Source organism: Leuciscus leuciscus, assembly GCF_965113295.1.
Source record: "Leuciscus leuciscus genome assembly, chromosome: 8".
NCBI classification, from domain to species: Eukaryota; Metazoa; Chordata; class Actinopteri; order Cypriniformes; family Leuciscidae; genus Leuciscus; species Leuciscus leuciscus.
In genome coordinates, this window is record NC_138732.1 from 24,940,767 (window position 1) to 24,967,610 (window position 26,844).

The window sequence follows — 26,844 nt, forward strand, 5'->3', positions numbered from 1 at the left end:
TAATAAGAACGGGAACAGATACAATAGGTGCCCGCACCTTCGGTGCTTGGCCCCTAATAAATATAGCTGCAAGCAGCAATTACCGGGGCCAAGCGCAAGTAGATGACAGGATATGCCAACATGGCTGAAGGTGTCAGACCAACTGCAACAATGAGCAATTAAAGACATTTAAAGAGGATTTTAGACGAAATGGCTGAAAAATCATAGAAACAGTCAATAAAAATATGATTTAATGCATTATCACTTTCGACCAATAGGTGGCGCAGTTACAAAACTGATGTGATGTGGTCAGAGTGAAGTGACAATGACACATACAAAGTTTGGTGTCAATATTTCAAGGGATTGCAGAGATAAAGCCTGAATAGTGCTATTAGCATCATGCCTCAACTTTGCTGCTGCGCTATACGAAAACGGTTTGGTCTATCCACACGAAATCCATAACTTTTAGTCGGCACGGTCTGGAGATGATACGATTCGATTTTGGTGAAAATCGGACAAACGGTCTAGGAGGAGTTTGAAAAAGTAGGTTTTGAATGAAAATCAAGATGGCGGACAGGAAGTTTGGCCAAATAAGGTAAACTTGGTATCTATGTTCTCGGCTTGACCCAAGGAATCTATTAAGACCAGTGGCATTTCAGTAGCCAGATTTATTCAAAAGTTATTAGCCTTTTTGTTAATGTTGTTTTAACTTTTGACCACTAGGTGGCGCTGTTTCGAAACTTCTCACGCTCCTTCAGAACATCGTGCTGATGACCCATACCAAGTTTCGTAACAATCCGTTCATGCGTTCTTAAAATACAGCATTTTAGCACAAAATTCAAAATGGCCGACAGTCAAAATGGCCGATATGGTAAAATTTGATATCAGTCGACTCGGCATGTTGCCCTGAATCTAACGAGACCAATTTTATGATTTTTGGACAAATTGTTCAGAAGTTATAAGCAAAAATAGCCATTTTTCATATCTCCGGACCAGTAGGTGGCGCTGCGCCGAAACGCAGCATGTAGCCTCAGGTCATGCTTGTGATGACATGTACCAATTTTGGTCTGAATCCGATAAAGCGTTGCGGAGATACAGCCCTACGACTGTTTTCGCAAGCGCTACGTAAAATGTGTTCGAGCGTTATTCGAAAACGGTTTGACGAATCAATTTGAATTCCATAACTTTTTGTCAGCACTGCCTGAAGATGATCTGGTTCAATTTTCGTGCAAATCGGACAAACCGTCTAGGACGAGTTCGAAAAAGTAGCTTTTTCAGCACATTCAAAATGGCGGCCATATTTATAAGCCGGAAAATGACGTCATAGGGTGCAATCGAATCGTCATGAGCTCAGGAATCAGAGGAAAAAAGAATTTTGTTGATTGGCCAAACGGTTCAAAAGTTATTAGCAAAATAAAAGTGAAATTTTGGACAGGTGGTGGCGCTAGAGGGATTGGTTTTAAGACACCAAATTTGGCATGGTGACTTTTTGGACTGTCCTCTATCGTTGTGCCAAATTTCATAACTTTCCCGCAAGCGGTTCTATGGGCTGCCATAGACTCCCAGAGCGGAAGAAGAAGAAGAAGAATAATAATAATAATAATTAAAGCTGCAAGCAGCATTTAGCGGGGCCAAGCACAATCAGATGACAAGACATGCCAACATTGCTGAAAGTGTCAGACCAACTGCAACAATGAGCAATTAAAGACATTAAAGAGGATTTTAGGCAAAATGCCTGAAAATTCATAGAAAGAGTAAATAAAAATATGATGTAATGCATTATCACTTTCTACCAATAGGTGGCGCAGTTACAAAACTGATGTGATGTGGTCAGAGTGAAGTGACAATGACACATACAAAGTTTGGTGTCAACATGTCAAGGCATTGCAGAGATAAAGCCTGAATAGTGTTTATAGCATCATGCCTCAACTTTGCTGCTGCGCTATACGAAAACGGTTTCGTCAATCGAGACGAAATCGATAACTTTTAGTCGGCACGGTCTGGAGATGATACGATTCGATTTTGGTGAAAATCGGACAAACGGTGTAGGAGGAGTTCGAAAATGTATGTTTTGAATGAAAATCAAGATGGCGGACAGGAAATTAGGCCAAATAAGGAAAACTTGGTTTCTATGTTCTCGGCTTGACCCAAGGAATCTATTAATACCAGTGGCATTTCAATAGGCAGATTTATTCAAAAGTTATTAGCATTTTTAGAAGTTTTGTTATAACTTTTGACCACTAGGTGGCGCTGTCTTGAAATATGTTGGGTACTTTCAGGAAATGGTGCTGAAGGCACTTTCTGAGTTTCATTAAATAACACCAATGCATTTGTTTAGTATAGCATTTTATTTCACAAAACTGTATTGAAGTCAATGGGAATTTAATGTTTTGTTCTATTATAGCGCCACCAAGAGGCTCAGTCACACCATTTTTTTTACATGTCCTCAGAGTGAGCCCATACATATGTGTGTCAATTTTGGTGAAAATATCTCAATTCGCTTCGGAGTTATAGACATTTGTATGAAAAAACACGTAAAAAATGACTGACACATGACTTTGATTGGATTTTACTACCCCTTACTATCAATATTTTCGCATTTGGGCATTGGCGTATAGCTATCGACCTATGTTTCCAAACTTCTGACGGTGGTTTCGTCTTGATCAGACTAGCGGTTTCGAAGATATAGCCAAATGTTTTTTAAGCGCTAAATCACAACGCTACACAAACCGTAAGGCGAAACCTAGCATGTTTGGTATCGTAGGACTCGGCAAGGATTCAGGAGTCTAATTAGATGAGTTTCGTGAAAATATGTCGACCACACCCAAAGTTATAAGCATTTGAATAAAAAGATTAACCACTAGGTGGCGCTGTTTCGAAACTTCTCAAGCTCCTTCAGGACATCGTGCTGATGACCCATACCAAGTTTCGTAACAATCCGTTCATGCGTTCTTAAAATACAGCATTTTAGCACAAAATTCAAAATGGCCGACAGTCAAAATGGCCAATATGGTTAAATTGGATATCAGTCGACTCAGCATGTCGCCCTGAATCTAACGAGACCAATTTTATGATTTTTGGACAAACTGTTCAGAAGTTATAAGCAAAAATAGCCATTTTTCATATCTCTGGACCAGTAGGTGGCGCTGGGCCGAAACGCAGCATGTAGCCTCAGGTCATGCTTGTGATGACATGTACAAAGTTTGGTCTGAATACAATAAAGCGTTGCGAAGATACAGCCTTACGACTGTTTTCGCAAGCGCTACGTAAAATTTGTTCGAGCGTTTATTGAAAACGGTTTGACAAATCAACTAGATTTTAATAACTTTTTGTCAGCACTGCCTGAAGATGATCTGGTTCAATTTTCGTGCAAATCGGACAAACCGTCTAGGACGAGTTCGAAAAAGTAGGTTTTGAGAATAATTCAAAATGGCGGCCATGTTTTTATGACGGAAAATGACGTCATAGGGTGCAATCGAATCGTCATGAGCTCAGGAATCAGAGGAAAAAAGAAGTTTGTTGATTGGCCTTACGGTTCAAAAGTTATTAGCAAAACAAAAGTGAAATTTTGGACAGGTGGTGGCGCTAGAGGGAATGACTTAGAAACACCAAAATTGGTGTATTTAATGTTGGGAATGTCCTCTATCAGAATGTCAAACCAAAACAACTTTCCCGCAATCGGTTCTATGGGCTGCCATAGACTCCAAGAGCGGAAGAAGAATAATAATAATAATAATAATAATAATAATAAGAACGGGAACAGATACAATAGGTGCCCGCACCTTCGGTGCTTGGCCCCTAATAATAAGAACCGGAACAAAAACAATAGGTGCCTCCGCACCTTCGGTGCTTGGCCCCTAATAATAATAATAATAATAAGAACGGGAACAGATACAATAGGTGCCCGCACCTTCGGTGCTTGGCCCCTAATAATAATAATAATAATAAGAACGGGAACAGATACAATAGGTGCCCGCACCTTCGGTGCTTGGCCCCTAAATATAGCTGCAAGCAGCAATTACCGGGGCCAAGCGCAAGTAGATGACAGGATATGCCAACATGGCTGAAGGTGTCAGACCAACTGCAACAATGAGCAATTAAAGACATTTAAAGAGGATTTTAGACGAAATGGCTGAAAAATCATAGAAACAGTCAATAAAAATATGATTTAATGCATTATCACTTTCGACCAATAGGTGGCGCAGTTACAAAACTGATGTGATGTGGTCAGAGTGAAGTGACAATGACACATACAAAGTTTGGTGTCAATATTTCAAGGGATTGCAGAGATAAAGCCTGAATAGTGCTATTAGCATCATGCCTCAACTTTGCTGCTGCGCTATACGAAAACGGTTTGGTCTATCCACACGAAATCCATAACTTTTAGTCGGCACGGTCTGGAGATGATACGATTCGATTTTGGTGAAAATCGGACAAACGGTCTAGGAGGAGTTTGAAAAAGTAGGTTTTGAATGAAAATCAAGATGGCGGACAGGAAGTTTGGCCAAATAAGGTAAACTTGGTATCTATGTTCTCGGCTTGACCCAAGGAATCTATTAAGACCAGTGGCATTTCAGTAGCCAGATTTATTCAAAAGTTATTAGCCTTTTTGGAAATGTTGTTTTAACTTTTGACCACTAGGTGGCGCTGTTTCGAAACTTCTCACGCTCCTTCAGAACATCTTGCTGATGACCCATACCAAGTTTCGTAACAATCCGTTCATGCGTTCTTAAAATACAGCATTTTAGCACAAAATTCAAAATGGCCGACAGTCAAAATGGCCGATATGGTTAAATTTGATATCAGTCGACTCGGCATGTTGCCCTGAATCTAACTAGACCAATTTTATGATTTTTTGACAAATTGTTCAGAAGTTATAAGCAAAAATAGCCATTTTTCATATCTCCGGACCAGTAGGTGGCGCTGCGCCGAAACGCAGCATGTAGCCTCAGGTCATGCTTGTGATGACATGTACCAATTTTGGTCTGAATCCGATAAAGCGTTGCGGAGATACAGCCCTACGACTGTTTTCGCAAGCGCTACGTAAAATGTGTTCGAGCGTTATTCGAAAACGGTTTTACGAATCAATTTGAATTCCATAACTTTTTGTCAGCACTGCCTGAAGATGATCTGGTTCAATTTTCGTGCAAATCGGACAAACCGTCTAGGACGAGTTCGAAAAAGTAGCTTTTTCAGCACATTCAAAATGGCGGCCATATTTATAAGCCGGAAAATGACGTCATAGGGTGCAATCGAATCGTCATGAGCTCAGGAATCAGAGGAAAAAAGAATTTTGTTGATTGGCCAAACGGTTCAAAAGTTATTAGCAAAATAAAAGTGAAAGTTTGGACAGGTGGTGGCGCTAGAGGGATTGGTTTTAAGACACCAAATTTGGCATGGTGACTTTTTGGACTGTCCTCTATCATTGTGCCAAATTTCATAACTTTCCCGCAAGCGGTTCTATGGGCTGCCATAGATTCCCAGAGCGGAAGAAGAAGAAGAAGAAGAATAATAATAATAATAATAAGAACCGGAACAAAAACAATAGGTGCCTCCGCACCTTCGGTGCTTGGCCCCTAAATATAGCTGCAAGCAGCAATTACCGGGGCCAAGCGCAAGTAGATGACAGGATATGCCAACATGGCTGAAGGTGTCAGACCAACTGCAACAATGAGCAATTAAAGACATTTAAAGAGGATTTTAGACGAAATGGCTGAAAAATCATAGAAACAGTCAATAAAAATATGATTTAATGCATTATCACTTTCGACCAATAGGTGGCGCAGTTACAAAACTGATGTGATGTGGTCAGAGTGAAGTGACAATGACACATACAAAGTTTGGTGTCAATATTTCAAGGGATTGCAGAGATAAAGCCTGAATAGTGCTATTAGCATCATGCCTCAACTTTGCTGCTGCGCTATACGAAAACGGTTTGGTCTATCCACACGAAATCCATAACTTTTAGTCGGCACGGTCTGGAGATGATACGATTCGATTTTGGTGAAAATCGGACAAACGGTCTAGGAGGAGTTTGAAAAAGTAGGTTTTGAATGAAAATCAAGATGGCGGACAGGAAGTTTGGCCAAATAAGGTAAACTTGGTATCTATGTTCTCGGCTTGACCCAAGGAATCTATTAAGACCAGTGGCATTTCAGTAGCCAGATTTATTCAAAAGTTATTAGCCTTTTTGGAAATGTTGTTTTAACTTTTGACCACTAGGTGGTGCTGTTTCGAAACTTCTCACGCTCCTTCAGAACATCGTGCTGATGACCCATAACAAGTTTCGTAACAATCCGTTCATGTGTTCTTAAAATACAGCATTTTTGCACAAAATTCAAAATGGCTGACAGTCAAAATGGCCGATATGGTAAAATTTGATATCAGTCGACTCGGCATGTTGCCCTGAATCTAACGAGACCAATTTTATGATTTTTGGACAAATTGTTCAGAAGTTATAAGCAAAAATAGCCATTTTTCATATCTCCGGACCAGTAGGTGGCGCTGCGCCGAAACGCAGCATGTAGCCTCAGGTCATGCTTGTGATGACATGTACCAATTTTGGTCTGAATCCGATAAAGCGTTGCGGAGATACAGCCCTACGACTGTTTTCGCAAGCGCTACGTAAAATGTGTTCGAGCGTTATTCAAAAACGGTTTGACGAATCAATTTGAATTCCATAACTTTTTGTCAGCACTGCCTGAAGATGATCTGGTTCAATTTTCGTGCAAATCGGACAAACCGTCTAGGACGAGTTCGAAAAAGTAGCTTTTTCAGCACATTCAAAATGGCGGCCATATTTATAAGCTGGAAAATGACGTCATAGGGTGCAATCGAATCGTCATGAGCTCAGGAATCAGAGGAAAAAAGAATTTTGTTGATTGGCCAAACGGTTCAAAAGTTATTAGCAAAATAAAATTGAAATTTTGGACAGGTGGTGGCGCTAGAGGGATTGGTTTTAAGACACCAAATTTGGCATGGTGACTTTTTGGACTATCCTCTATCATTGTGCCAAATTTCATAACTTTCCCGCAAGCGGTTCTATGGGCTGCCATAGACTCCCAGAGCGGAAGAAGAAGAAGAAGAATAATAATAATAATAATAATAAGAACCGGAACAAAAACAATAGGTGCCTCCGCACCTTCGGTGCTTGGCCCCTAATTAAAGCTGCAAGCAGCATTTAGCGGGGCCAAGCACAATCAGATGACAAGACATGCCAACATTGCTGAAAGTGTCAGACCAACTGCAACAATGAGCAATTAAAGACATTAAAGAGGATTTTAGGCAAAATGCCTGAAAATACATAGAAACAGTAAATAAAAATATGATGTAATGCATTATCACTTTCTACCAATAGGTGGCGCAGTTACAAAACTGATGTGATGTGGTCAGAGTGAAGTGACAATGACACATACAAAGTTTGGTGTCAATATGTCAAGGCATTGCAGAGATAAAGCCTGAATAGTGCAATTAGCATCATGCCTCAACTTTGCTGCTGCGCTATACGAAAACGGTTTCGTCAATCGAGACAAAATCGATAAGTTTTAGTCGGCACGGTCTGGAGATGATACGATTCGATTTTGGTGAAAATCGGACAAACGGTGTAGGAGGAGTTCGAAAATGTATGTTTTGAATGAAAATCAAGATGGCGGACAGGAAATTAGGCCAAATAAGGAAAACTTGGTTTCTATGTTCTCGGCTTGACCCAAGCAATCTATTAATACCAGTGGCATTTCAATAGGCAGATTTATTCAAAAGTTATTAGCATTTTTAGAAGTTTTGTTATAACTTTTGACCACTAGGTGGCGCTGTCTTGAAATATGTTGGGTACTTTCAGGAAATGGAGCTGAAGGCACTTTCTGAGTTTCATTAAATAACACCAATGCATTTGTTTAGTATAGCATTTTATTTCACAAAACTGTATTGAAGTCAATGGGAATTTCATGTTTTGTTCTATTATAGCGCCACCAAGAGGCTCAGTCACACCATTTTTTTTATGTGTCCTCAGAGTGAGCCCATACATATGTGTGTCAATTTTGGTGAAAATATCTCAATTCGCTTCGGAGTTATAGACATTTGTATGAAAAAACACGTAAAAAATGACTGACACATGACTTTGATTGGATTTTACTACCCCTTACTATCAATATTTTCACATTTGGGCATTGGTGTATAGCTATCGACCTATGTTTCCAAACTTCTGACGGTGGTTTCGTCTCGATCAGACTAGCGGTTTCGAAGATATAGCCAAATGTTTTTTAAGCGCTAAATCACAACGCTACACAAACCGTAAGGTGAAACCTAGCATGTTTGGTATCGTAGGACTCGGCAAGGATTCAGCAGTCTAATTAGATGAGTTTCGTGAAAATATGTCGACCACACCCAAAGTTATAAGCATTTGAATAAAAAGATTAACCACTAGGTGGCGCTGTTTCGAAACTTCTCAGGCTCCTTCAGGACATCGTGCTGATGACCCATACCAAGTTTCGTAACAATCCGTTCATGCGTTCTTAAAATACAGCGTTTTAGCACAAAATTCAAAATGGCCGACAGTCAAAATGGCCGATATGGTAAAATTGGATATCAGTCGACTCGGCATTTTGCCCTGAATCTAACGAGACCAATTTTATGATTTTTGGACAAACTGTTCAGAAGTTACAAGCAAAAATAGCCATTTTTCATATCTCTGGACCAGTAGGTGGCGCTGGGCCGAAACACAGCATGTAGCCTCAGGTCATGCTTGTGATGACATGTACCAAGTTTGGTCTGAATACGATAAAGCGTTGCGAAGATACAGCCTTACGACTGTTTTCGCAAGCTCTACGTAAAATTTTTTCGAGCGTTTATTGAAAACGGTTTGACAAATCAACTAGATTTTAATAACTTTTTGTCAGCACTGCCTGAAGATGATCTGGTTCAATTTTCGTGCAAATCGGACAAACTGTCTAGGACGAGTTCGAAAAAGTAGGTTTTGAGAATAATTCAAAATGGCGGCCATGTTTTTATGACGGAAAATGACGTCATAGGGTGCAATCGAATCGTCATGAGCTCAGGAATCAGAGGAAAAAAGAATTTTGTTGATGGGCCTTACGGTTCAAAAGTTATTAGCAAAACAAAAGTGAAATTTTGGACAGGTGGTGGCGCTAGAGGGAATGACTTAGAAACACCAAAATTGGTGTATTTAATGTTGGGAATGTCCTCTATCAGAATGTCAAACCAAAACAACTTTCCCGCAATCGGTTCTATGGGCTGCCATAGACTCCAAGAGCGGAAGAAGAATAATAATAATAATAATAATTAAAGCTGCAAGCAGCATTTAGCGGGGCCAAGCACAATCAGATGACAACACATACCAACATTGCTGAAAGTGTCAGACCAACTGCAACAATGAGCAATTAAAGACATTAAAGAGGATTTTAGGCAAAATGCCTGAAAATTCATAGAAACAGTAAATAAAAATATTATGTAATGCATTATCACTTTCTACCAATAGGTGGCGCAGTTACAAAACTGATGTGATGTGGTCAGAGTGAAGTGACAATGACACATACAAAGTTTGGTGTCAATATGTCAAGGCATTGCAGAGATAAAGCCTGAATAGTGCAAATAGCATCATGCCTCAACTTTGCTGCTGCGCTATACGAAAACGGTTTCGTCAATCGAGACGAAATCGATAAGTTTTAGTCGGCACGGTCTGGAGATGATACGATTCGATTTTGGTGAAAATCGGACAAACGGTGTAGGAGGAGTTCGAAAATGTATGTTTTGAATGAAAATCAAGATGGCGGACAGGAAATTAGGCCAAATAAGGAAAACTTGGTTTCTATGTTCTCGGCTTGACCCAAGCAATCTATTAATACCAGTGGCATTTCAATAGGCAGATTTATTCAAAAGTTATTAGCATTTTTAGAAGTTTTGTTATAACTTTTGACCACTAGGTGGCGCTGTCTTGAAATATGTTGGGTACTTTCAGGAAATGGTGCTGATGGCACTTTCTGAGTTTCATTAAATAACACCAATACATTTGTTTAGTATAGCATTTTATTTCACAAAACTGTATTGAAGTCAATGGGAATTTCATGTTTTGTTCTATTATAGCGCCACCAAGAGGCTCAGTCACACCATTTTTTTTATGTGTCCTCAGAGTGAGCCCATACATATGTGTGTCAATTTTGGTGAAAATATCTCAATTCGCTTCGGAGTTATAGACATTTGTATGAAAAAACACGTAAAAAATGACTGACACATGACTTTGATTGGATTTTACTACCCCTTACTATCAATATTTTCACATTTGGGCATTGGCGTATAGCTATCGACCTATGTTTCCAAACTTCTGACGGTGGTTTCGTCTCGATCAGACTAGCGGTTTCGAAGATATAGCCAAATGTTTTTTAAGCGCTAAATCACAACGCTACACAAACCGTAAGGTGAAACCTAGCATGTTTGGTATCGTAGGACTCGGCAAGGATTCAGCAGTCTAATTAGATGAGTTTCGTGAAAATATGTCGACCACACCCAAAGTTATAAGCATTTGAATAAAAAGATTAACCACTAGGTGGCGCTGTTTTGAAACTTCTCAGGCTCCTTCAGGACATCGTGCTGATGACCCATACCAAGTTTCGTAACAATCCGTTCATGCGTTCTTAAAATACAGCGTTTTAGCACAAAATTCAAAATGGCCGACAGTCAAAATGGCCGATATGGTAAAATTGGATATCAGTCGACTCGGCATTTTGCCCTGAATCTAACGAGACCAATTTTATGATTTTTGGACAAACTGTTCAGAAGTTATAAGCAAAAATAGCCATTTTTCATATCTCTGGACCAGTAGGTGGCGCTGGGCCGAAACGCAGCATGTAGCCTCAGGTCATGCTTGTGATGACATGTACCAAGTTTGGTCTGAATACGATAAAGCGTTGCGAAGATACAGCCTTACGACTGTTTTCGCAAGCGCTACGTAAAATTTGTTCGAGCGTTTATTGAAAACGGTTTGACAAATCAACTAGATTTTAATAACTTTTTGTCAGCACTGCCTGAAGATGATCTGGTTCAATTTTCGTGCAAATCGGACAAACCGTCTAGGACGAGTTCGAAAAAGTAGGTTTTGAGAATAATTCAAAATGGCGGCCATGTTTTTATGACGGAAAATGACGTCATAGGGTGCAATCGAATCGTCATGAGCTCAGGAATCAGAGGAAAAAAGAAGTTTGTTGATTGGCCTTACGGTTCAAAAGTTATTAGCAAAACAAAAGTGAAATTTTGGACAGGTGGTGGCGCTAGAGGGAATGACTTAGAAACACCAAAATTGGTGTATTTAATGTTGGGAATGTCCTCTATCAGAATGTCAAACCAAAACAACTTTCCCGCAATCGGTTCTATGGGCTGCCATAGACTCCAAGAGCGGAAGAAGAATAATAATAATAATAATAATAATAAATATAGCTGCAAGCAGCAATTATCGGGGCCAAGCGCAAGCAGATGACAGGATATGCCAACATGGCTGAAGGTGTCAGACCAACTGCAACAATGAGCAATTAAAGACATTTAGAGAGGATTTTAGGCGAAATGGCTGAAAAATCATATAAAAAGTAATTCAGAATATGATTTAATGGATTATCACTTTCGACCAATAGGTGGAGCAGTTACAAAACTGATGTGATGTGGTCAGAGTGAAGTGACAATGACACATACAAAGTTTGGTGTCAATATTTCAAGGGATTTCAGAGATAAAGCCTGAATAGTGCTTTTGGCATCATGCCTCAACTTTGCTGCTGCGCTATACGAAAACGGTTTCGTCTATCAACACGAAATCCATAACTTTTAGTCGGCACAGTCTGGAGATGATACGATTCGATTTTGGTGAAAATCGGACAAACGGTCTAGGAGGAGTTCGAAAAAGTAGGTTTTGAATGAAAATCAAGATGGCGGACAGGAAGTTTGGCCAAATAAGGAAAACTTGGTATCTATGTTCTCGGCTTGACCCAGGGAATCTATTAAGACCAGTGGCATTTCAATAGCCAGATTTATTCAAAAGTTATTAGCCTTTTTGGAAATTTTGTTATAACTTTTGACCACTAGGTGGCGCTGTCTCGAAATATTTTGGGTACCTTCAGGGGATGGAGCTGATGGCACATTCTGAGTTTCGTAATATTACACTAATGCATTTGTTTAGTATAGCATTTTATTTCACAAAACTGTATTGAAGTCAATGGGAATTTCATGTTTTGTTCTGTTATAGCGCCACCAAGAGGCTCAGTCACACCATTTTTTTTATGTGTCTTCAGAGTGAGCCCATACATATGTGTGTCAATTTTGGTGAAGATATCTCAATTCGCTTCGGAGTTATAGACATTTATATGAAAAAACACGTAAAAAATGACTGACACATGACTTTGATTGGAATTTACTACCCCTAAACATCAATATTTTTGCATTTGGGCATTGGCGTATAGCTATCGACCTATGTTTCCAAACTTCTGACGGTGGTTTCGTCTCGATCGGACTAGCGGTTTCGAAGATATAGCCAAATGTTTTTTAAGCGCTAAATCACAACGCTACACAAACCGTAAGGCGAAACCTAGCATGTTTGGTATCGTGGGACTCGGCAACGATTCAGGACTCTAATGAGATGAGTCTCGTGAAAATAAGTCGACCACACCCAAAGTTATAAGCATTTGGGAAAAAAAATTCACCACTAGGTGGCGCTGTTTCGAAACTTCTCAGGTTCCTTCAGGACATCGTGATGATGACCAATACCAAGTTTCGTAACAATTCGTTCATGCGTTCATAAAATACAGCATTTTAGCACAAAATTCAAAATGGCTGACAGTCAAAATGGCCGATATGGTCAAATTGGATATCAGTCGAATCGGCATGTTGCCCTGAACCTAACGAGACCAATTTTATGATTTTTGGACAAACTGTTCAAAAGCTATAAGCAAAAATAGCCATTTTCCATATCTCCGGACCAGTAGGTGGCGCTGCGCCGAAACACAGCATGTAGCCTCAGGTCATGCCTGTGATGACATGTACCAAGTTTGGTCTGAATACGATAAACCGTTGCAGAGATAGAGCCCTACGACTGTTTTTGCAGGCGCTACGTAAAATTAGTTTGAGCGTTTTTCGAAAACGGTTTAACGAATCAATTTGAATTCCATAACTTTTGGTCAGCACTGCCTGAAGATGATCTGGTTCAATTTTCGTGCAAATCGGACAAACCATCTAGGACGAGTTCGAAAAAGTAGCTTTTAAGGACAATTCAAAATGGCGGCCATATTGTTATGACGAAAATGACGTCATAGGGTGCAATCGAATTGGCATGAGCTCAGGAATAAGAGAAAAAAAGAATTTTGTTGATTGGACTTACGATTCAAAAGTTATTAGCAAAATAAAAGTGAAACTTTGGACAGGTGGTGGCGCTAGAGGGAATGACTTAGACACACCAAAATTGGTGTATTTAATGTTGGGACTGTCCTCTATCAGAATGTCAAACCATTACAACTTTCCCGCAATCGGTTCTATGGGCTGCCATAGACTCCCAGTCGGAAGAAACGGAAGAATAATAATAATAATAGGAACGGGAACAGATACAATAGGTGCCTACGCACCTTCGGTGCTTGGCCCCTAATAATAAGAACGGGAACAGATACAATAGGTGCCCGCACCTTCGGTGCTTGGCCCCTAATAATAATTAAAGCTGCAAGCAGCATTTAGTGGGGCCAAGCACAATCAGATGACAAGACATGCCAACATTGCTGAAAGTGTCATACCAACTGCAACAATGAGCAATTAAAGACATTAAAGAGGATTTTAGGCAAAATGCCTGAAAATTCATAGAAACAGTAAATAAAAATGATTTAATGCATTATCACTTTCGACCAATAGGTGGCGCAGTTACAAAACTGATGTGATGTGGTCAGAGTGAAGTGACAATGACACATACAAAGTTTGGTGTCAATATGTCAAAGCATTGCAGAGATAAAGCCTGAATAGTGCTTTTAGCATCATGCCTCAACTTTGCTGCTGCGCTATACAAAAATGGTTTCGTCAATCGAGACGAAATCGATAACTATAAGTCGGCACGGTCTGGAGATGATACGATTCGATTTTGGTGAAAATCGGACAAACGGTGTAGGAGGAGTTCGAAAATGTATGTTTTGAATGAAAATCAAGATGGCGGACAGGAAATTAGGCCAAATAAGGAAAACTTGGTTTCTATGTTCTCGGCTTGACCCAAGGAATCTATTAATATCAGTGGCATTTCAATAGGCAGATTTATTCAAAAGTTATTAGCATTTTTAGAAGTTTTGTTATAACTTTTGACCACTAGGTGGCGCTGTCTTGAAATATGTTGGGTACTTTCAGGAAATGGTGCTGAAGGCACTTTCTGAGTTTCATTAAATAACACCAATGCATTTGTTTAGTATAGCATTTTATTTCACAAAACTGTATTGAAGTCAATGGGAATTTCATGTTTTGTTCTATTATAGCACCACCAAGAGGCTCAGTCACACCATTTTTTTTACGTGTCCTCAGAGTGAGCCCATACATATCTGTGTCAATTTTGGTGAAAATATCTCAATTCGCTTCGGAGTTATAGACATTTATATGAAAAAACACGTAAAAAATGACTGACACATGACTTTGATTGGAATTTACTACCCCTAAACATCAATATTTTCGCATTTGGGCATTGGCATATAGCTATCGACCTATGTTTCCAAACTTCTGACGGTGGTTTCGTCTCGATCGGACAAGCGGTTTCGCAGATATAGCCAAATGTTTTATAAGCGCTAAATCACAACGCTACACAAACCGTAAGGCGAAACCTAGCATGTTTGGTATCGTAGGACTCGGCAAGGATTCAGGAGTCTAATTAGATGAGTCTCGTGAAAATAAGTCGACCACACCCAAAGTTATAAGCATTTGAATAAAAAGATTAACCACTAGGTGGCGCTGTTTCGAAACTTCTCAGGCTCCTTCAGGACATCGTGCTGATGACCAATACCAAGTTTCGTAACAATCCGTTCATGCGTTCTTAAAATACAGCATTTTAGCACAAAATTCAAAATGGCCGACAGTCAAAATGGCTGATATGGTTAAATTGGATATCAGTCGACTCGGCATTTTGCCCTGAATCTAACAAGACCAATTTTATGATTTTTGGACAAACTGTTCAGAAGTTATAAGCAAAAATAGCCATTTTTCATATCTCTGGACCAGTAGGTGGCGCTGCGCCGAAACGCAGCATGTAGCCTCAGGTCATGCTTGTGATGACATGTACCAAGTTTGGTCTGAATACGATAAAGCGTTGCGAAGATACAGCCTTACGACTGTTTTCGCAAGCGCTACGTAAAATTTGTTCGAGCGTTTATTGAAAACGGTTTGACAAATCAACTAGATTTTAATAACTTTTTGTCAGCACTGCCTGAAGATGATCTGGTTCAATTTTCGTGCAAATCGGACAAACTGTCTAGGACGAGTTCGAAAAAGTAGGTTTTGAGAATAATTCAAAATGGCGGCCATGTTTTTATGACGGAAAATGACGATATAGGGTGCAATCGAATCGGCATGAGCTCAGGAATCAGAGGAAAAAATAATTTTGTTGATTGGCCTTACGGTTCAAAAGTTATTAGCAAAACAAAAGTGAAATTTTGGACAGGTGGTGGCGCTAGAGGGAATGACTTAGACACACCAAAATTGGTGTATTTAATGTTGGGACTGTCCTCTATCAGAATGTCAAACCATTACAACTTTCCCGCAATCGGTTCTATGGGCTGCCATAGACTCCCAGAGTGGAAGAAGAATAATAATAATAATTAAAGCTGCAAGCAGCATTTAGCGGGGCCAAGCACAATCAGATGAGAAGACATGCCAACATTGCTGAAAGTGTCAGACCAACTGCAACAATGAGCAATTAAAGACATTAAAGAGGATTTTAGGCAAAATGCCTGAAAATTCATAAAAAGAGTAAATAAAAATATGATGTAATGCATTATCACTTTCTACCAATAGGTGGCGCAGTTACAAAACTGATGTGATGTGGTCAGAGTGAAGTGACAATGACACATACAAAGTTTGGTGTCAATATGTCAAGGCATTGCAGAGATAAAGCCTGAATAATGTTTTTAGCATCATGCCTCAACTTTGCTGCTGCGCTATACGAAAACGGTTTCGTCAATCGAGACGAAATCGATAACTTTTAGTCGGCACGGTCTGGAGATGATACGATTCGATTTTGGTGAAAATCGGACAAACGGTGTAGGAGGAGTTCGAAAATGTATGTTTTGAATGAAAATCAAGATGGAGGACAGGAAGTTAGGCCAAATAAGGAAAACTTGGTTTCTATGTTCTCGGCTTGACCCAAGGAATCTATTAATACCAGTGGCATTTCAATAGGCAGATTTATTCAAAAGTTATTAGCATTTTTAGAAGTTTTGTTATAACTTTTGACCACTAGGTGGCGCTGTCTTGAAATATGTTGGGTACTTTCAGGATATGGTGCTGAAGGCACTTTGAGTTTCATTAAATAACACCAATGCATTTGTTTAGTATAGCATTTTATTTCACAAAACTGTATTGAAGTCAATGGGAATTTCATGTTTTGTTCTATTATAGCGCCACCAAGAGGCTCAGTCACACCATTTTTTTTACGTGTCCTCAGAGTGAGCCCATGCATATGTGTGTCAATTTTGGTGAAAATATCTCAATTCGCTTCGGAGTTATAGACATTTATATGAAAAAACACGTAAAAAATGACTGACACATGACTTTGATTGAATTTTACTACCCCTTACTATCAATATTTTCGCATTTGGGCATTGGCGTATAGCTATCGACCTATGTTTCCAAACTTCTGACGGTGGTTTCGTCTCGATCAGACTAGCGGTTTCGCAGATATAGCCAAATGTTTTTTAAGCGCTAAATCACAACGCTACACAAACCGTAAGGCGAAACCTAGCATGCTTGGTATCATAGGACTCGGCAAGGATTCAGGAGTCTAATTAGATGAGTCTCGTGAAAATAAGTCGACCACACCCAAAGTTATAAGCATTTGAATAAAAAGATTAACCACTAGGTGGCGCTGTTTCGAAACTTCTCAGGCTCCTTCAGGACATCGTGCTGATGACCCATACCAAGTTTCGTAACAATCCGTTCATGCGTTCTTAAAATACAGCATTTTAGCACAAAATTCAAAATGGCCGACAGTAAAAATGGCCGATATGGTAAAATTGGATATCAGTCGACTCGGCATTTTGCCCTGAATCTAACAAGACCAATTTTATGATTTTTGGACAAACTGTTCAGAAGTTATAAGCAAAAATAGCCATTTTACATATCTCTGGACCAGTAGGTGGCACTGCGCCGAAACGCAGCATGTAGCCTCAAGTCATGCTTGTGATGACATGTACCAAGTTTGGTCTGAATACGATAAAGCGTTGCGAAGATACAGCCTTACGACTGTTTTCGCAAGCGCTACGTAAAATTTGTTCGAGCGTTTATTGAAAACGGTTTGACAAATCAACTAGATTTTAATAACTTTTTGTCAGCACTGCCTGAAGATGATCTGGTTCAATTTTCGTGCAAATCGGACAAACTGTCTAGGACGAGTTCGAAAAAGTAGGTTTTGAGAATAATTCAACATGGCGGCCATGTTTTTATGACGGAAAATGACGACATAGGGTGCAATCGAATCGGCATGAGCTCAGGAATCAGAGGAAATAAGAATTTTGTTGATTGGCCTTACGGTTCAAAAGTTATTAGCAAAACAAAAGTGACATTTTGGACAGGTGGTGGCGCTAGAGGGAATGACTTAGACACACCAAAATTGGTGTATTTAATGTTGGGACTGTCCTCTATCAGAATGTCAAACCATTACAACTTTCCCGCAATCGGTTCTATGGGCTGCCATAGACTCCCAGAGTGGAAGAAGAATAATAATAATAATAATAATAATAATAATAATAATAATAAGAACGGGAACAGATACAATAGGTGCCCGCACCTTCGGTGCTTGGCCCCTAATAATAAGAACGGGAACAGATACAATAGGTGCCCGCACCTTCGGTGCTTGGCCCCTAATAAATATAGCTGCAAGCAGCAATTACCGGGGCCAAGCGCAAGTAGATGACAGGATATGTCAACATGGCTGAAGGTGTCAGACCAACTGCAACAATGAGCAATTAAAGACATTTAAAGAGGATTTTAGACGAAATGGCTGAAAAATCATAGAAACAGTCAATAAAAATATGATTTAATGCATTATCACTTTCGACCAATAGGTGGCGCAGTTACAAAACTGATGTGATGTGGTCAGAGTGAAGTGACAATGACACATACAAAGTTTGGTGTCAATATTTCAAGGGATTGCAGAGATAAAGCCTGAATAGTGCTATTAGCATCATGCCTCAACTTTGCTGCTGCGCTATACGAAAACGGTTTGGTCTATCCACACGAAATCCATAACTTTTAGTCGGCACGGTCTGGAGATGATACGATTCGATTTTGGTGAAAATCGGACAAAAGGTCTAGGAGGAGTTTGAAAAAGTAGGTTTTGAATGAAAATCAAAATGGCGGACAGGAAGTTTGGCCAAATAAGGTAAACTTGGTATCTATGTTCTCGGCTTGACCCAAGGAATCTATTAAGACCAGTGGCATTTCAGTAGCCAGATTTATTCAAAAGTTATTAGCCTTTTTGGAAATGTTGTTATAACTTTTGACCACTAGGTGGCGCTGTTTCGAAACTTCTCACGCTCCTTCAGAACATCGTGCTGATGACCCATACCAAGTTTCGTAACAATCCGTTCATGTGTTCTTAAAATACAGCATTTTAGCACAAAATTCAAAATGGCCGACAGTCAAAATGGCCGATATGGTAAAATTTGATATCAGTCGACTCGGCATGTTGCCCTGAATCTAACGAGACCAATTTTATGATTTTTGGACAAATTGTTCAGAAGTTATAAGCAAAAATAGCCATTTTTCATATATCCGGACCAGTAGGTGGCGCTGCGCCGAAACGCAGCATGTAGCCTCAGGTCATGCTTGTGATGACATGTACCAATTTTGGTCTGAATCCGATAAAGCGTTGCGGAGATACAGCCCTACGACTGTTTTTGCAAGCGCTACGTAAAATGTGTTCGAGCGTTATTCGAAAACGGTTTGACGAATCAATTTGAATTCCATAACTTTTTGTCAGCACTGCCTGAAGATGATCTGGTTCAATTTTCGTGCAAATCGGACAAACCGTCTAGGACGAGTTCGAAAAAGTAGCTTTTTTAGCACATTCAAAATGGCGGCCATATTTATAAGCCGGAAAATGACGTCATAGGGTGCAATCGAATCGGCATGAGCTCGGGAATCAGAGGAAAAAAGAAATTTGTTGATTGGCCAAACGGTTCAAAAGTTATTAGCAAAATAAAAGTGAAATTTTGGACAGGTGGTGGCGCTAGAGGCATTGGTTTTAAGACACCAAATTTGGTATGGTGACTTTTTGGACTGTCCTCTATCATTGTGCCAAATTTCATAACTTTCCCGCAAGCGGTTCTATGGGCTGCCATAGACTCCCAGAGCGGAAGAAGAAGAAGAAGAATAATAATAATAATAAATATAGCTGCAAGCAGCCATTACCGGGGCCAAGCAGAATAAGACGACAAGACATGGCTGAAAGTGTCAGATCAACTGCAACAATGAGCAATTAAAGACATTTAAAGAGGATTTTAGGCGAAATGGCTGAAAAATCATAGAAAGAGTAATTAAAAATATTATTTAATTGATTGTCACTTTTGACCATTAGGTGGCGCTGTCTCAAAATATTTTGGGTACCTTCAGGGGATGGTGCTGATGGCACATTCTGAGTTTCGTAATATTACACCAATGCATTTGTTCAGTATAGCATTTTATTTCACAAAACTGTATTGAAGTCAATGGGAATTTCATGTTTTGTTCTGTTATAGCGCCACCAAGAGGCTCAGTCCCACAATTTTTTGTACGTGTCCTCAGAGTGAGCCCATACATATGTGTGTCAATTTTGGTGAAGATATCTCAATTCGCTTCGGAGTTATAGACATTTATATGAAAAAACACGAAAAAAATGACTGACACATGACTTTGATTGGAAATTAGTACCCCTAAACATCAATATTTTCGCATTTGGGCATTGGCGTATAGCTATCGACCTATGTTTCCAAACTTCTGACGGTGGTTTCGTCTCGATCGGACTAGCGGTTTCAAAGATATAGCCAAATGTTTTTTAAGCGCTAAATCACAACGCTACACAAACCGTAAGGCGAAACCTAGCATGTTTGGTATCGTAGGACTCGGCAACGATTCAGGAGTCTAAAAAGATGAGTTTCGTGAAAATAAGTTGACCACACCCAAAGTTATAAGCATTTGAAAAAAAAAATTCACCACTAGGTGGCGCTGTTTCGAAACTTCTCAGGCTCATTCAGGGCATTGTGCTGATGACCCATACCACGTTTCGTAACAATCCGTTCATGCAGTCATAAAATACAGAATTTTAGCACAAAATTCAAAATGGCCGACAGCCAAAATGACCGATATGGTCAAATTGGACATCAGTCGACTCGGCATGTTGCCCTGAATCTAACGAGACCAATTTTATGATTTTTGGACAAACTGTTCAGAAGTTATAAGCAAAAATAGCCATTTTTCATATCTCCGGACCAGTAGGTGGCGCTGCGCCGAAACACAGCATGTAGCCTCAGGTCATGCTTGTGAGTACAAGTACCAAGTTTGGTCTGAATACGATAAACCGTTGCGGAGATACGGCCTTACGACCGTTTTTGCTAGCGCTACGTAAAATGTATTCGTGCGTTTATCGAAAACGGTTTGACGAATCAATTTGAATTCCATAACTTTTTGTCAGCACTACCTGAAGATGATCTGGTTCAATTTTCGTGCAAATCGGACAAACCGTCTAGGACGAGTTCGAAAAAGTAGGTTTTTAGAAAAATTCAAAATGGCGGCCATATTTTAATGACGTAAAATTACGTCATAGGGTGCAATCGAATTGCCATGAGCTCAGAAATCAGAGGAAACAAGAATTTAGCTGATTGGCCTTACGGTTCAAAAGTTATTAGCAAAATAAAAGTGAAATTTTGGACAGGTGGTGGCGCTAGAGGGAATGACTTAGAAACACCAAAATTGGTGTATTTAATGTTGGGAATGTCCTCTATCAGAATGTCAAACCAAAACAACTTTCCCGCGCTCGGTTCTATGGGCTGCCATAGACTCCCATGGCGGAAGAAGAATAATAATAAATATAGCTGCAAGCAGCCATTACCGGGGCCAAGCAGAATAAGACGACAAGACATGGCTGAAAGTGTCAGATCAACTGCAACAATGAGCAATTAAAGACATTTAAAGAGGATTTTAGGCGAAATGGCTGAAAAATCATAGAAAGAGTAATTAAAAATATGATTTAATTGATTGTCACTTTTGACCATTAGGTGGCGCTGTCTCAAAATATTTTGGGTACCTTCAGGGGATGGTGCTGATGGCACATTCTGAGTTTCGTAATATTACACCAATGCATTTGTTCAGTATAGCATTTTATTTCACAAAACTGTATTGAAGTCAATGGGAATTTCATGTTTTGTTCTGTTATAGCGCCACCAAGAGGCTCAGTCTCACAATTTTTTGTACGTGTCCTCAGAGTGAGCCCATACATATGTGTGTCAATTTTGGTGAAAATATCTCAATTCGCTTCGGAGTTATAGACATTTATATGAAAAAACACGAAAAAAATGACTGACACATGACTTTGATTGGAAATTAGTACCCCTAAACATCAATATTTTCGCATTTGGGCATTGGCGTATAGCTATCGACCTATGTTTCCAAACTTCTGACGGTGGTTTCGTCTCGATCGGACTAGCGGTTTCAAAGATATAGCCAAATGTTTTTTAAGCGCTAAATCACAACGCTACACAAACCGTAAGGCGAAACCTAGCATGTTTGGTATCGTAGGACTCGGCAACGATTCAGGAGTCTAAAAAGATGAGTTTCGTGAAAATAAGTTGACCACACCCAAAGTTATAAGCATTTGAAAAAAAAATTCACCACTAGGTGGCGCTGTTTCGAAACTTCTCAGGCTCATTCAGGGCATTGTGCTGATGACCCATACCACGTTTCGTAACAATCCGTTCATGCAGTCATAAAATACAGAATTTTAGCACAAAATTCAAAATGGCCGACAGCCAAAATGACCGATATGGTCAAATTGGACATCAGTCGACTCGGCATGTTGCCCTGAATCTAACGAGACCAATTTTATGATTTTTGGACAAACTGTTCAGAAGTTATAAGCAAAAATAGCCATTTTTCATATCTCCGGACCAGTAGGTGGCGCTGCGCCGAAACACAGCATGTAGCCTCAGGTCATGCTTGTGAGTACAAGTACCAAGTTTGGTCTGAATACGATAAACCGTTGCGGAGATACGGCCTTACGACCGTTTTTGCTAGCGCTACGTAAAATGTATTCGTGCGTTTATCGAAAACGGTTTGACAAATCAATTTGAATTCCATAACTTTTTGTCAGCACTACCTGAAGATGATCTGGTTCAATTTTCGTGCAAATCGGACAAACCGTCTAGGACGAGTTCGAAAAAGTAGGTTTTTAGAAAAATTCAAAATGGCGGCCATATTTTAATGACGTAAAATTACGTCATAGGGTGCAATCGAATTGCCATGAGCTCAGAAATCAGAGGAAACAAGAATTTAGCTGATTGGCCTTACGGTTCAAAAGTTATTAGCAAAATAAAAGTGAAATTTTGGACAGGTGGTGGCGCTAGAGGGAATGACTTAGAAACACCAAAATTGGTGTATTTAATGTTGGGACTGTCCTCTATCAGAATGTCAAACCAAAACAACTTTCCCGCGCTCGGTTCTATGGGCTGCCATAGACTCCCATGGCGGAAGAAGAATAATAATAATAAATATAGCTGCAAGCAGCAATTATCGGGGCCAAGCGCAAGCAGATGACAGGATATGCCAACATGGCTGAAGGTGTCAGACCAACTGCAACAATGAGCAATTAAAGACATTTAAAGAGGATTTTAGGTGAAATGGCTGACAAATCATATAAAAAGTCATTCAAAATATGATTTAATGGATTATCACTTTCGACCAATAGGTGGAGCAGTTACAAAACTGATGTGATGTGGTCAGAGTGAAGTGACAATGATACATACAAAATTTGGTGTCAATATGTCAAGGCATTACAGAGATAAAGCCTGAATAGTGCTTTTGGCATCATGACTCAACTTTGCTGCTGCACTATACGAAAACGGTTTCGTCTATCGACACGAAATCCATAACTTTTAGGCGGCACAGTCTGGAGATGATATGATTCGATTTTGGTGAAAATCGGACAAACGGTCTAGGAGGAGTTCGAAAAAGTAGGTTTTGAATGAAAATCAAGATGGTGGACAGGAAGTTCGGCCAAATAAGGAAAACTTGGTATCTATGTTGTCGGCTTGACCCAAGGAATCTATTAAGACCAGTGGCATTTCGATAGGCCGATTTATTCAAAAGTTATTAGCCTTTTTGGAGAAATGTTTATAAATTTTGACCACTAGGTGGCGCTGTCTTGAAATATTTTGGGAACCTTCAGGCTATGGTGTTGATGGCACATTCTGAGTTTCGTAATATTACACCAATGCATTTGTTTAGTAAAGCATTTTCTTTCACAAAACTGTATTGAAGTCAATGGGAATTTCATGTTTTGTTCTATTATATCGCCACCAAGAGGCTCAGTCCCACCATTTTTTTTATGTGTCCTCAGAGTGAGCCCATACATATGTTTTTCAATTTTGGTGAAAATATCTCAATTTGCTTTGGAGTTATAGACATTTATATGAAAAAACACGTAAAAAATGACTGACACATGACTTTGATTGGATTTTACTACCCCTTACTATCAATATTTTTGCATTTGGGCATTGGCGTATAGCTATCGACCTATGTTTCCAAACTTCTGACGGTGGTTTCGTCTCGATCGGACTAGCGGTTTCGAAGATATAGCCAAATGTTTTTTAAGCGCTAAATCACAACGCTACACAAACCGTAAGGCGAAACCGAGCATGTTTGGTATCGTTGGACTCGGCAACGATTCAGGAGTCTAAAGAGATGACTCTTGTGAAAATAAGTCGACCACACCCAGAGTTATAAGCATTTGGGAAAAAAGATTAACCACTAGGTGGCGCTGTTTCGAAACTTCTCAGGCTCCTTCAGGACATCGTGCTGATGACCCATACTGAGTTTCGTAACAATCCGTTCATGCGTTCATAAAATATAGCATTTTAGCACATAATTCAAAATGGCCGACAGCCAAAATGGCTGATCAGGGAAAATTGGATATCAGTCGACTCAGCATGTCACCCTGAATCTAACGAGACCACTTTTATGATTTTTGAACAAACCATTCAGAAGTTATAAGCAAAAACAGCCATTTTTCATATCTCCGGACCAGTAGGTGGCACTACACCGAAACGCAGCATTTAGCCTCAGGTCATGCTTGTGGTGATATGTACCAAGTTTGGTCTGAATACGATAAAGCGTTGCGGAGATACAGGCTTGTGTCTGTTTTCGCAAGCGCTACGTAAAATTTGTTTGCGTGGTATTCGAGAACGGTTTGACAAATCAACACCAATTCCATAACTTTTTGTCGGCATGGTCTGAAGATGATCTGATTCAATTTTCGTGGAAATTGGAGCAACGGCCTAGGAGGAGTTCGGAAAAGTAGGTTTTTCGGAAAATTCTAAATGGCGGAAAAATATTATGACGGAAAATGACGTCATAGGGTGCTTTCGAATTGTCATGAGCTCAGGAATCAGAGGAAAAAAGAATTTTGTTTCTAGCCCTTGTGGTTCAAAAGTTATTAGCATAAACATGAGTGCAACTTTGGACAGTTGGTGGCGCTAGAGGGATTGGTTTTAAGACACCAAATTTGCTATGGTGACAGATTGGCCTGTCCTCTATCACGGTGCCAAATTTCATAACTTTCCCGCAAGCGGTTCTATGGGCTGCCATAGACACCAAGTCGGAAGAAAAAGAAGAATAATAATAATAATAATAATAATAAGAACGCGAACGAAAACAATAGGTGCCTAGCACCTTCGGTGCTTGGCCCCTAATAATAATAAGAACGGGAACAGATACAATAGGTGCCTCCGCACCTTCGGTGCTTGGCCCCTAATTAAAGCTGCAAGCAGCATTTAGTGGGGCCAAGCACAATCAGATGACAAGACATGCCAACATTGCTGAAAGTGTCAGACCAACTGCAACAATGAGCAATTAAAGACATTAAAGAGGATTTTAGGCAAAATGCCTGAAAATTCATAGAAAGAGTAAATAAAAATATGATGTAATGCATTATCACTTTCTACCAATAGGTGGCGCAGTTACAAAACTGATGTGATGTGGTCAGAGTGAAGTGACAATGACACATACAAAGTTTGGTGTCAATATGTCAAGGCATTGCAGATAAAGCCTGAATAGTGTTTATAGCATCATGCCTCAACTTTGCTGCTGCGCTATACGAAAACGGTTTCGTCAATCGAGACGAAATCGATAAGTTTTAGTCGGCACGGTCTGGAGATGATACGATTCGATTTTGGTGAAAATCGGACAAACGGTGTAGGAAGAGTTCGAAAATGTATGTTTTGAATGAAAATCAAGATGGCGGACAGGAAGTTAGGCCAAATAAGGAAAACTTGGTTTCTATGTTCTCGGCTTGAGCCAAGGAATCTATTAATACCAGTGGCATTTCAATAGGCAGATTTATTCAAAAGTTAATAGCATTTTTAGAAGTTTTGTTATAACTTTTGACCACTAGGTGGCGCTGTCTTGAAATATGTTGGGTACTTTCAGGAAATGGTGCTGAAGGCACTTTCTGAGTTTCATTAAATAACACCAATGCATTTGTTTAGTATAGCATTTTATTTCACAAAACTGTATTGAAGTCAATGGGAATTTCATGTTTTGTTCTATTATAGCGCCACCAAGAGGCTCAGTCACACCATTTTTTTTATGTGTCCTCAGAGTGAGCCCATACATATGTGTGTCAATTTTGGTGAAAATATCTCAATTCGCTTCGGAGTTATAGACATTTGTATGAAAAAACACGTAAAAAATGACTGACACATGACTTTGATTGGATTTTACTACCCCTTACTATCAATATTTTCGCATTTGGGCATTGGCGTATAGCTATCGACCTATGTTTCCAAACTTCTGACGGTGGTTTCGTCTCGATCAGACTAGCGGTTTCGAAGATATAGCCAAATGTTTTTTAAGCGCTAAATCACAACGCTACACAAACCGTAAGGTGAAACCTAGCATGTTTGGTATCGTAGGACTCGGCAAGGATTCAGCAGTCTAAGTAGATGAGTTTCGTGAAAATATGTCGACCACACCCAAAGTTATAAGCATTTGAATAAAAAGATTAACCACTAGGTGGCGCTGTTTCGAAACTTCTCAGGCTCCTTCAGGACATCGTGCTGATGACCCATACCAAGTTTCGTAACAATCCGTTCATGCGTTCTTAAAATACAGCGTTTTAGCACAAAATTCAAAATGGCCGACAGTCAAAATGGCCGATATGGTAAAATTGGATATCAGTCGACTCTGCATTTTGCCCTGAATCTAACGAGACCAATTTTATGATTTTTGGACAAACAGTTCAGAAGTTATAAGCAAAAATAGCCATTTTTCATATCTCTGGACCAGTAGGTGGCGCTGCGCCGAAACGCAGCATGTAGCCTCAGGTCATGCTTGTGATGACATGTACCAAGTTTGGTCTGAATACGATAAAGCGTTGCGAAGATACAGCCTTACGAC